Source organism: Apodemus sylvaticus, chromosome 10, assembly GCF_947179515.1.
Source record: "Apodemus sylvaticus chromosome 10, mApoSyl1.1, whole genome shotgun sequence".
NCBI lineage: Eukaryota > Metazoa > Chordata > Mammalia > Rodentia > Muridae > Apodemus > Apodemus sylvaticus.
In genome coordinates, this window is record NC_067481.1 from 20,008,485 (window position 1) to 20,021,709 (window position 13,225).

The window sequence follows — 13,225 nt, forward strand, 5'->3', positions numbered from 1 at the left end:
TTCTTTCCCAGGAGTGGCGCGTCTTGGACCCTCCTTCTTGGGGCTATTCCTCCCTCTTCAGGTGACTACTGCACCACAGCTGTCTAATTCATTATGCTCAGCTCCCACGTGGCCCTCCATCCCTTTTCTGCAAGTGTCCTCTTCCCACATCCCCCTGCCCGCTGAGTCTACACAAGCCCCTCCCTATATACTTTACCGCCACTCAGAGGGCTCCCCCCCCAACTCAACCCCCCTCTACAGCAATTATGTAGAGCAAACAAGAGCAGCTGATGAGAAAGGAGTTGCTATTAGCTTAACCTTTCGGGACTGGAGCTGCTGGGAGAGCCGGGGAGGTGCACAGGGAGGGGGGCTCCAGAACAGGTGGGCTGGGGAGGGGGGCAGGCAAAGCAGGTGGAAGGAACAGGCTCCAGGGGACCAATGGGCAGGATGGAGCCCCAGAGAAAGCAGTAAGGGGACAGATGAGCAGAAAGCCCAGGAGTGGAAGGACACTGGATGGTAGTATAGAAGATGTGGGTAGCAAACAGAAGGTTGGGGAAGGCTCACAGAACCAATCAAAAATCCAGCGCACAGCACATAGCACATAGGCTTCTTGCACACAGTAGGACAGCATGCGAGAAAGGCAGACACTTCTACTCTGACCACTATGCTGAATTACTGAGTAAGGATTGTCACAGTTGTGTGAGATCTCAGACAACCTGAACCTGTCCCCCTGTTCTATTTGACTTTATTTTTTATGGTTTCTTGAGACAGGGGTTCTCTGTGTAGCCTCAGCTGTCCTAGAACTCACTCTGTAGACCAGGATGGTGTCGAACTCTCAGAGATCCAATTGCCTTCGCCTCCCGAGTGCTGGGATTTAAGACATGGGCCAGCACTGCCTGGCACTCTCCCGTTTTATAAATGGAGAAACCGAGGTCAAGAGAGGACCTCAAATTCTCTAAATCAGAGTGCTTTTGGGTACAACCTGTGAGAACAATTAGGCTCCTGACTCAGGTACCTAAGCTCCTCCCCCATCCCTCCCTCCCTCCCTCCCTCCCTCTCTCTCTGTACTTACTTACTGTCCTGTCACTCTAAGAGACACAAGCTTTCATTCAACCAGAGCTGGGTGGCCAAGGCAGGGTCCCAGCCTGCAGTTGCAAGAACTTTCATCTGGTGTCTGGTGAGAATGACAAAGGAACCAAACAGGGTAGCAAGTCCCTCAGAGAGAAAAGGTGTCCACTGGTCATCACACACAATTATGTCTCCTCAGCAAACTCATCATTGACTAGACCAACATGTCTAGGGGACCAAAAATCTGTGTGAATCAGGAGGGCTTTCAGGGAGGAGCTGATGTCGATCTGGGCTTTAAAGGGTGGAATGGAGGAGAATGTGGCTGAGACTTTTCCAGTAAGGCCAAGGGAAGGTGCTGGAAAACACAGGGTGCTCAGAGAGGCCCTGACTGCCCTCTTCTCCTCTGTCCCCTGAGCTCTGGGAGGAGGGGACAGGTAGGATGTGGAGAAGGGATGGGGCCTCTATGGAGGCCCCATCCTTCTGAGGTAGAGGGATGAAGGATGGGGCTGGTCTGGAGAACAGGCCGGAAGCTAATTGGTGTCAGAGGTGGGGGAGGGGAGGGACTATCGCTGTTTGTTCCCACCCAGGTCTCTGATCGATCTCCTCTTCAGGTGGGCCAGTCAGAGGAGGGCAGGTACCAAATCTGAGATCTTTGGAAGGCCTGGGTGGTTGCCCTAACACCTGACCGATCCGATCCAGGGCTTGGCCAGGCATGGCCGCTTACTGTGAGCCTCCATCCTCCAAACCACTCAGGGTGCTGAGGGGCCGGCAGGAGGGGATGGGGAGAGGGAAGAGAGACCTGACTCACACTTTAGCCCACATCCTCGGCGAGACAGCAAGGGATATTTTAGGAGCTCATTAAACAGGGAAGAAAGAAAGGAAAGGGAAGGAAGGAAGACGAGGATTATGCATTATTTTTCATCCGAGTGACAGCTCAGAGCGCTTCCACTGGAACTGTCACGCAAAAGAAATGGCATGTCTAATATTATTATGGAACGGGTGTGCGCCAGCCCGCGTGGATATGCGAGGCGCGTGGGAGGGTGCTTGCGCCACTAGTGAGCCACACTGTGTGGTGGTGAGAGAAAGGTGAGCCTGGGTATGAGCATCAGGCCACTGTGGGGGAGGGGTGGGGTGATAAGGACAGCTCCTTGTGGGCCTCGGATGCCTGGGATTTTAACGTAGGAACAACTCTGTGAAACTATGTGTAATGGGGCGTGCGGTCTGTGTACAACTGTGTAATTGGGTGTGTGTAACTCGAGTACGTGAGTTATCTCCGGAATGCTTGTACCTCTGGAGCTGGGGGTTGGGGGCATACTCGCAGGTGAGGGGGCGGCCAGAAGCAGAATTGGTTCCGAGGTGACCCCCAGAAGAGAGCGGAGAAAGGGAGAGAATGAAAGGGGAGGGGCCCTGCGCCCACCTATCCTTGTCTTGGAAGGAATAAGAGCTGTAGTTAGAAAATCGCAGCTCATACCCCTCTTTATTTGTGGGATGAACACTGGCCCCCTGTTGTGAGTTCAAAGTTCTTGAATGGGGCTCAAACGACTTAGACTTAGCAGGCACTTCCCAAAGATGACCTCATTGGATTTCCAGAGTGCTCTAGAAAGGCAGGCAGTCATTCTCACTGTCTGGGTAAAGCGGGCCTGAGGTATCTGACACACGCAGTCTGACAATTACTTCCCTGACATTATGGAATCCGGGCGATTAAAACTAAGATGTGACTCTCCATGTGACTTCTTGAAACGGGCAGAGCTGAGCACGAGAAGGTGTCAGAGGAGACTGGGCGTTGGGAAGGCTTCTCCGGGCTTGCTTGGAGTTCTGCGAGGGTCTGCTTAGAAGATGAGAACCCAGAGCACTCTGGGAAAGAAGGAACCCAGAGAGATACAGGGAGACAGAGCCAAGCAGCAGGGCAGGAGAGGAGATCCGCTACTGTCAGCGGCTGAGCTGTGGCGCGGGCCTTGCCGACTCGGTAACTAAAGCCAACCTCGTAAGTGGCTAATTGATTTCTGTTCCCTGATTAAATGTGCAGCGCTTTACACGGCGGCAGCAGAAGGAGGTCAGCACTCCCCCCACTTCTCCAGCGCGCCTCGTGCGAAGAGACAAAGAAATTGATTTTCCAATCGATGCTCTGAGCAATGATTAAATGTTCTCTGCACAGCGGGCCTAATGAGTCCCAGAGGGGCGTGCCGGCCCTTTAATTAGAGACTCCCAGGGGGCCTGGGATAGGGACTGCCCTAGAGTGAGGGGGGGTCCTGCCAGAGAGGACACCTCATCTCCAGGAATTTGGTGGGCTTGGCCTCTGGGGAAGCATCCTGGTCTGAGAAATGCTCTAAGGGGTCCCTGGATAGGGACCCTGTGGAGGAGGTCACGGGGAAGTCTCCACGGAGGGACCCTCCAACAGGGAGACCCAGTGGAGGGACTGAAGGGCTGAGGGTCCCTGAGCTGAGCCTTCCAGGAAAGACCTGGGCTAGGAGAGTTGGAGACTGCACCTCCCCTCCCCCCTCTCCCCAGAATACACAGACCCATCCGCGTGGGTATGATCCAGGGCCTCCACGCGGTGGACTGGGTGCTCAGGCCCGGCCACGACCTCCAAGTAGACTACAGTTCTCTCCCCGGTCTGTCCAACTCTTTCAGCAGCAGAGGCCCAGACAGGAAATGAATCCCCTCTAAGCGGCTGCTGCGTTTTCATTACCCAGCTGCCCCATTGGAGGAGCCGACTAAAGACTTTAGAAATTCAAATGAGGCTCTCCGGGGAGACCCGGGCTTAAACATTCCCCTGCGCAGGCGGCTTTATTGAAGGAATAAACTATATTTGCAAAGTAAGATATTGGGGCTGTCAGTTTCTCTTAGGGATATAATGAGATCCTGGGAGGGAGGGAGGCAGCACGATGGAGCTCCCAAGGGCAGGAGCCCTGGGCTGGAGCTCTGAGGTGAGCTGGCTCCCAAAGGCCAGCCTTGCCTCTACTGTGGAGCCCAGCCCTTCTCCCCAGATCCACAATCCCACCTCCCTGTCAGAGCTCAGAGTTAGAGGCTTGGAGCCTAGGGAGAAAGAATAACATTGCTCTGGCCTGGAAATCCCAAGACAGTGGAGGCTTCTCAAGCCAGGCTGCTCTGCGGGCTTACCTGTTTGCTCTTCTAGTACAGATACTCTGCAGGGAAAACTGAAGTGGAAGGCAGAACTAGAGACTGGCATGTGAGCTGGGGCTAGTTGTATGACCTTGAGTAAGATACTTAACCTCTCCATGTCTCAGTAACATATCTGTAAAATATTAATATTTCCTTCATAGGGTTGTTGAGAAGACTAAATAAATTATTATGTACAAAGTATTGGGCATGTTACTTGCTTCTTGGGTAACACTCAAAAAAATCTCAGCTACTATTAAAGAACTGGATGGGGGCGGGTCATGTGCTCAGCTGGAATGGTGCTTGCCTAGGCCACATCAAGTCCAGGGTAATCCCAGAAACATATAAAGGCAAGTGTGATGGGCCATACCTGTAACCCAGCGCTCAGGATGCACAAGTAGGGAACTTGTAAATTCAAGATCCATTCTTGGCTATGGAGAGAGTTCTATGACTGACAGCTCAGGTTGAAGATATAGGGGGACTATAATGACCAGCCAACCTCTAATTTCTCTCCTTACTCTAGGCAGACTATCTGAGAGCTACTACACCACCCTTACACACTGCATCACTGTCAATATCACAGTTACCAGTGTCACTATCACCACTAACATCACTGTGACTCATCCTCACAAATCCCCAACATGGAAGGAATGGTGCAGGTAGACCAGATGGCTGGGATGATGGGCGAATCCTGAAGGTTTCCTGGTGGTGGTGGGAACTATATGTAGCACAATTCTCTTGTAGGTAGGTTGAAGTAGAGCTACCTGTCTGTCTGTCTGTCTGTTTGTTAATAGGAAGCTAAAGTCCAAGACCAGAAAAGAACCAGCAGAACAAGAGCACTTGATCCCCAGAGACAAGGGAAGCTGGGTGCCAGCCCTTGTCTTCCTAACTCTGTGCTTCTCAGAGCCACTGTAGCCTGCAGTTTAGACCAAGGGAAGCCCGCAGTCAGCTCTGGGAAGGGAGCTATCAATTTAGTGGGTCAGGCAGCAACTGGGCTGTCTGTCAGTCTCACTCTGGGGCTAGAGGGGAGATTGGGTTTGACAGTGTACAGGGTCAGGAGAACAACAGACACAGAGCCTGCGTGGGAGCCGAGGAAGTCTGAGCTGGCAGGGCTGTGAGGGTCCATGGGCCGGCCGGCCTTCCATGCTTCTTGGTCGGACCCCAACTTCTGCTACTGGGAAGGCTGAAGAGAGGGGGAAGAGCAGGCAAAATGAAAGCAAGCTGACGGCCATTTCCTGTCCTGTAGGCACCAGAAGGGAAGAGGGAGCTAGAGATGTGGCTTTAGTAGTAGAGTGCCCAGCATGGTCAATTACAAACAAACAAAACAAAAAACAAAAATCAAGAACACGTTACAAGTCAAAGGATTGCCACACCTTCCCTTGTCTCTATCAGGTAGATAGCTCAGGCCCAGCATTCTGTTTATTCAGAGTCTCACCGTGTGGCCCAGGCTTGCCCAGAAGGAGCTCATGATCCTCCCCTCTAACTGTTAGGATTGCAGCACTCGGCTGTCTTCTGCAGAAGAAGACTGTACTCCCAGGGCAACACTGAAAATGAAGCAAACACCACAGGGCCCGGCACACAGTAGGCCCTCGGGGCTTAACTGAAACTGAGCTTTCTTCCAGCTCTCAAATCTATCTGAGTATAGTGTTCTGAAATGAATCGTCACTACTGTTACCTCCTCCACCATCTCCTCCAGCAACAGCGATACTCCAAGACTACCCTCCCAACACCATCATGGCCACCACCAGTGCCACCAGCATTGCCAACATCACCACCTCCCCATACAGGTCACACACACAATCCACTTTTGTACCCGAGTCGGTGTATGCAGTGATATGTGCAGTGTCTGGAGGGTGCAGAAGCAAAGTTAGACCTCCCAGTTCCCCCTGCCAAACAATGAGAGCCCCCCTCCCCCCAAAAAACCACTCAGACTCAGAACAGCATGAAACTCAGGTCCCTGGTGCAATGGAATTCTGGGTCTTTCTGCAGCCCTGGCTTCCCAAGCTTTGGCACATAATTGTCAGCTATCGAAGGTGCAGCAGATACAACTGGCAAAGATGCAAGTATTAAGGGAGGCCTTAATACTGAGCTTTCTAGTATCATATAATGGATACTAGTTTCTAAATTCCAAAGAGAAAGAAGCAGCAACTCAGAGACAAGGAAGATTTGCCTATGGTCACCTGACCAATAAGGATCCAAGGTGAGATTCATACCTATTATCATCATCATCATCATCATCATCATCATCACTACCTTATTTTATGTGTGTGGGTATCTTGCCTGTGAGTATATATGTCTCTGCACCACTTGCATGGCTGCTGCCCAGAGAAACCAGGAGAGGGCATCAGATCCCCTGGAATTGGAGTTACAGATGGTTGTGAACTGCCATGTGGATGCTGGGAATCAAACCTGGGTCCTCTAGAAGAGCAGCCAGTGCTCTGGGTCGCTGAGCTAACTCTCTGGCCCTCACAGCACACTCTCATCCCCTTGCCTGGGTGTCTTGCTCAGAGCATCCAACTGCAGAGGTGTGGTGGGAAGATGCTGGTCTTGAGATGATGGAGGCTCTGGACCACTTTATTTTGTGGTTTATGTATTTATTTTGCAGGTGTGTTTTGAGTCCCCCTGATGGTCTTATAAACCAGACACAATTAAGCATGGAATATAGGTAAGGATGACCTTGAACACCAAATTCTACCACTTCCATCTCCCAAATGCCGTGAGTCCAGACACAATCACTGTATCAGCATACCCAGCTCCTTCTCCTCCTTCTGCTCTTCTTAACATTAAAACTTCCTTTACATTCATCATGTGTGTGTGTGTGTGTGTGTGTGTGTGTGTCACTCATGCATGTCACAACACATGTGAAAGTCAGAGGACAACTTGTGGGAGTTGGGGCTTGGTTCTCTCCTCCCAACATGAGGATCCCAAGATCAAACTCAGGTCACCAGCAGCAGGCACCTTTACCCACTGAGCCATCTCACTAGTTCCAATCCTTGAAAAAGACAAACAAGCCGGGCGGTGGTGGCGCACACCTGTAATCCCAGCACTCTGGGAGGCAGAGGCAGGCGGATTTCTGAGTTCGAGGCCAGCCTGGTCTACAGAGTGAGTTCCAGGACAGCCAGGGTTACACAGAGAAACCCTGTCTCGAAAAAAACAAATCAAAAAAAAAAAAAAAAAAGAAAGAAAGAAAGAAAGAAAGAAAGATAGAAAGAGAGAGAGAAAAAGACAAACAAAAGGGGTTGGAGAGATGGCTCAGCGGTTAAGAGCACTGACTGCGCTTCCAGAGGTCCTGAGTTCAATTCCCAGAAACCACATGGTGACTCACCCCATCTGTAATGGGATCTGATTCCCTCTTCTGGTGGGTCAGTGTACTCATCTGAATAATAAATAAGTCTATGTTAAAAACAAACAAAAGCTAAGCAAACAGGCAACAGCAACAGCAACAAAAACCAGACCAAACCAAAACCCAGGGTCTTGTTATGTAGGCCAGGCTGGCCTTGAACTCTTTATTTTTCTGCCTCTTCCTTTCCAGTGTCTATATTACAGACAGGCAACACTTCATTTGGCTTTTGGGTCATTTTCAAGCCTTCAGCTAGAAGAACAAGATGTCCAGGTCTCCAAGCTATACCTTCTGACATTACCCCTAAACCCGAGGGGAGTCACTCTGCTGTGTGGTTTGCTTATCTTTAATTGTTAACCCCAAGCAAGCAGGAACCTTGCTGGGCTTTGTCATGGGCTGCAGGGACACAGCACAGGGCCCAGCACTATGATGAGTAACGGTGGTTTCCTAAATCCATGAATGAACCTGTGAAAACATGAATCACTCAGGACCTCAGGGCCTGGAGAGAGCCTCACTGATGACCAGAGAGCCAGGAAAACGCAGTGGCTGCCATTTTCCCCGAGTCTTCTTCTCCCCCACTTTTTTTTTCTTCTCCTTTCTGATTTTATAGAAATGGTTCTCCTCAAATTGCAGAGCACAAACTGACTGATTGATGCCCCAGAACTAATACCCTCAGACAGACCCGAGGCGAGAGGACGATTATTTAACACAGCACCCAGGGGCATGGGGTATGGGAACATCATTCTTGTGCAGTAGAAAGCAGATGAAATGAAAAGTTTATGCCAAAAACATATCAGGCTCCTCATCCTCCTCCTCCTCCTCCTCCTCACTATGGCTTCCTTCCCACCCCCACGGCAGGCCCTGGTGTGCTCCTTTCCTCTGCGTGTCTCATGGGTCCTGGGGTCTTGGTTACAGATAGATGCTCCATGTTCCCCAAGCCCCACATGGGAGTCCAGGTCCCTGGGCGAGGCCTGATTAACACCGTCCATCTTTTGGGGAGTGGGACCTCTTGCTTTCTTCCTGACACTGTCCCTTCAAGGTAAGGACGGCGCTGATCTCTGGTCTCATCTGGGTCCCTTTCGGTGATGAGATGGGCTCTGATGGGTGAGCTGGCAGTCAGGCTGGAGTGGCACAGCCAGATGCCCTGGGCTCTGTCTCCCTGCTTGTCACCACTCCTGGCTGCCCAAGCAGCAAAGCAAAGCCACACTGACAAGATCCAGAGGGGAGAGGCTCCAGCTGGGGCTGGGCTGGTCTTTCAGGCCACTGGAGCAGCAATGTGACAGATTCTCATGTGGGGAGGGGGGACGCTCTGTCCCGGTTCCTGCCCCCTCTGCCTCAGCCTTTGGCAGTCTCCATTTCTTTGCCTTGCTTTCTGTTTCTTACTTCCATCCCAGACTGACCTCAACTCAAAATGGCCCTCGGTCCAGGCCTCCGTCCGTGTCCTTTTCTCCTTACTCATTAACTACACGCCATACACTTGCATGTCACACACACACACACACACACACACACACACGCCTCCTGGAACCTCTTAAGACCATAGGAAGTAACTGGGACTTGAGTCCCTCCCACCCCATCGGTGATTGTGAGCTGGTGTGTGTGTGTGTGTGTGTGTGTGTGTGTGTGCAAAGACACAAGCCTGAGAGCATCCATGCAGACGTGGGAGTTACCGTGTGTGAGCACATACAAGTGTGTACAAGTGAACGTCCTTATATATGAGTTGGGCATGAATGTGGCCTTGGGCTCATGAGCCCTCCAGTGGGCTGGGTAAGGAGAGAGGATGGGGATGACTCTGAGTGTGGAAACCTAGCTTGGAACAGATGGGAAAATGCACCCTTCCGGCTGGCATCTCTGGATGTAGAAGCAGCCAGCCACACACCCTTTTTGACCACTGGCTTGTCATCCTGGACTCTCAAATCAGGCCAGAGAGTAAGGAAGCTGCCGAGCTGCAGGCAGAGCCCCTGCCTGCTCCCTGGGCCTGTCAGCCACTGATCTGTTCGTGTTCCTATAAATATTTACAAATCCCAGCTGCTGAGGAGCAAGACATCCTGCGCCAGCTGGGGCTCCCAGGCTGGAGGCTGGTGGGTGGGATCTGGCAAGAGAGGCTGTGCGTGCTGGAGGGAGGGTAAGGCTGCTGTGGAGAGACAGGTGTTCAGGACTCCTGAGTTCAGCTTCTAACTTTACAAAGCTTAGCCCCAGTGGCCCTGTAGATCCAGAAATATCAGCCACAGCTTTGAATCGGGAAGCCTGCCGCACTGCATTCCTATCTAATAGAGGGTCTTCCCCTTTATAGCCAGCCTCCTGCACCTACCCATGTGCCCCAATTGGAATATAGGAAGGGTCTTCTGACATCTTAGATAACACAGCATGCCCCCACCTCCGGAAGTCCTTGGAGGATCCTGTTCAGGAGTGTTCTGGATTGGAGGAGGCCAGTGGACATGCAGTTCAGAGTTCCTCTCTGTAGGCTATTTCAGCTGGACTTCCCTTCTGCCCCAACCAGCTCTATCACTTCTCTTGCTGGTCTGGAAGTGAGCGGATTCCTGAAGGAGGAGGACCTACTCACCTAAGCCCGCGGGTGCTCAGACATCATGGAGAACTGAAGGAGGGGAGTACTTTTTCCCAGACAGAGACTGAAAACTAATTCTCTTTATGCCTAGCCAGACACATCCCAGGCCCTGGGGCATCATAGGAGCTGTCCTGCTGCTTTGAATATGCTACGAAGCTGAGGTTGGTCTCTGACTTGTGATCCTCTGGCCTCTGCCTCCCGAGAGCATCCATTATAGATGTGCTACCATGCCTGACACCCCATTCTTTTCTTCTGCCTGACCTAGAATTTGCTATGTAGACTGGTCTAGCCTCCAACTCCCAGAAACCTGCCTGTCTCTGCCTCCTAAGTACTGGGAACAGAGGCACGGTCACCATACCCAGCTTGCACCCCCTATGTTCCCAGAAGCATTAATGGCAGACTCCAGCTCTTAGTGTGCTCGAGATCTGATAACCCAAGCCTCAAAGGTTCCGGGTCATCTGGTTCAAACAAATCCAGTATGGCTCCAATACAGACTATCTACAGTTTCATACTCCTGACTGGAGTTTCAGTCCTCTGACCCCTGATGGGTCTCCTTTGACCTTGCCCAGATGATGCCTATACTGTATATGTGTGTTTTCAAGGCCCTGTAGTGAAAGGGAAAAAATTTAGAAGTAGGTACTTTCTTCATAGGGGCGGGGAGGAGGGTTACACAGTGACTCCGAGGGTTCCAGGCTGCTTGTATGAGTCACCCAACTGGAACTCTACAAGCAGACAGGGACTGTGCTCTGCCAGAGGGCCCAGGCGCTTTCCATCTTACTGTCTGGCATCCAGGTCTAAGCATTTTTAAAATGAGAAGGGGGCTCAGTGGTTAAGATCATTTCCTGCTCTAACAGGATCAGAATTTGGTTCCCAGTTAATAAGATGAGAAGAGCTAAGAAAACTCCCAAAGAAATCACTCTCTGTAGTACAGAACCTCAGATAGGTAAAGTCAACCCTGACCCTTCTCAACCTGTAGGGAGGAAGAGCAGAGGCTGGAAGGTGGGGAACAGAAAGGGGGGACAATCTGGAGCTGGCCTGTGTTCTGGCGATGGCAGTGGTTCTGGAAGAGTTAAGAATATTCCTAAAATAGCTGAGCCAGAGCCCAAAGCAGCCGGCTAGTGCCTCTCCCAGAGAGCATGGATCCATAGCAGGGAAAGCCAGTCTACTCTGCACCCCACCGCCTGCTGCCCGGCATGGCTGCTAATTAATCTCCCAGCACCCCACCGTACACACACACCAACCCCTTCTATCCCAGCAGGAGGCCAAGGGAGGAGAAAGCAGAAGGGTTGTATCTCATTTCCCCAAAGGACAGAAAATTCTAGCTGGGGCCAGGAGTCTGGTGTCCAGTGCTCCCATTTCATGTATGCCCCTGGCCTTGGGCTAGGAGTGGGACACAGACAGTCGCAATGAATGCAATGATCTCGAAGCTGACAGGGCATCGTGTCAAGTTCTCCCGATATACATATGGTCGGCCGTGGTAAGGTGGAGATCCCAGGAAGCTCACTAAACACCGGGTTTTCTTAGATCTGTGTCCCTCCCCCTTCCACTTTGGCATATCGGGGCAGTGTTGGGGCAGGGAGGGAACAGTGGAGTCTCCCCAAGATGAAACTATATTTCTACTTTAGGGGAAGGACCAGCCAGACTCTTTGTAGAGCCTAGTGGGAAATGAAAACATCGCATTGGTTCAAAAGCTGGTAGGGATTTCAGGGTGGCAAGAACAGAGCATCAAAGGAAATTCAAGCCAAGTTTTTTCTGAATGCAGGGCTCACACCACGGCACAGACTTCGTGTCCATGAAGGCATCCCTGTGTAGGGCTCCATTTAATGAACATGTATTATGTACCCATTGCTCAGATCCACTTGTCTACTGACTTTACCACCTGAGACTATTCATTTTCATGGTCCTCATATTCCCCTCTTCACAGAGAGATGATACTCATTCTGAACACAGCAAGGAGAGGACCATGCTATCTCCAACCTTGTCTGACCTGGGCTCTCCAAAGATACTACTATAGCCATAGGTCCAGGTTTCCCACCCAGCTGCCACCCTGCAACCCATCCTCTGCTCCCACCCTTAGAGGGTCTGTGTGGACCACCCACAGGCGTGTTATCTGCCTCTTCCTTCTTGAGCCTCTTACCTGTGAGATCTCCAATAACATGTCAGGGACGTACCATTGTTCTTCCTCAGATTCACCTTGCAACCTTGGGCAAACCAACCCTCCCTCCCTGGGATTCAGTTGCCTTGTCTATGAATGGAAAGGTCTCTAAGACCTTTAGATCCTAAGGTTTGTACCTCTTAGTGAGCAGAGAGGGTTTTCCTTAAAAGAGAGGTGCTTTTAAGTTGGGCTTGATATCACAGGGTTATGCTCCCAACCGCTGAGGAGAAGGGTAAGTTCAAGGGTAGCCTGGGTGATTTAGCAAGATCCTGTCCCAAGATAAGAATTGAAAAGTGGGCTGAGGGTACAACACCAGGAGTAGAGCTCAGAAGTAGAGGGCTTGTCTAGCAGGCGAGGAACCCTAGGCTCAACCCCCAGATTCTCCCTTCCAAAAGCAGAATCTGACGCTTCCAAAGAGAAAGTCTCCCAGGCCATCCTTCTTGGGAACAAGAAAGCCCGATCTTTCCTCCTTAGACCCAGAAACCTCTGAGGTCCTTCTTGAGCTGCTCAGGATTCCCAGTCCTCCCTATCCTGCTTTCTCTCTTTTTTCTGGTGAGGCACGAAGAATAGAGGCCCGTGGAGGGGGAACTTCCCCTAAGGGGAGTCTGCAGATCATACTGGCCAGACGGGTCTTTGCTGTCGCCTTTGCAGGAGGCTTAGCATAATTGCACTGCCTGTCACTCCTGCGTCCCGATATCTGTCTCTCCAGCTGACCCCACGCACCCGCTATTATATTGGTTCCTGTTTGCCTGCAGAGGCTCATCACTTATACATGCAGCTGGGAGATGCAGACTGGGGCTGAGAGAGATGGCCCCTCCCCTCAGTTCTCCTCCACCCTCAGCCCCGGCCTCTTTAGAGAGCTGCCTCCCTGGAGTTGAATCTGGGATGGGGCTAGACAGCTACGGATCAGCATGAGTGCGCAGGATACACAGGGCTGGACAGGTCTCTAAGGAATTCCCCCACCCCCACCCCAGCCCAGGCCTGAGGTCCAGGGTCC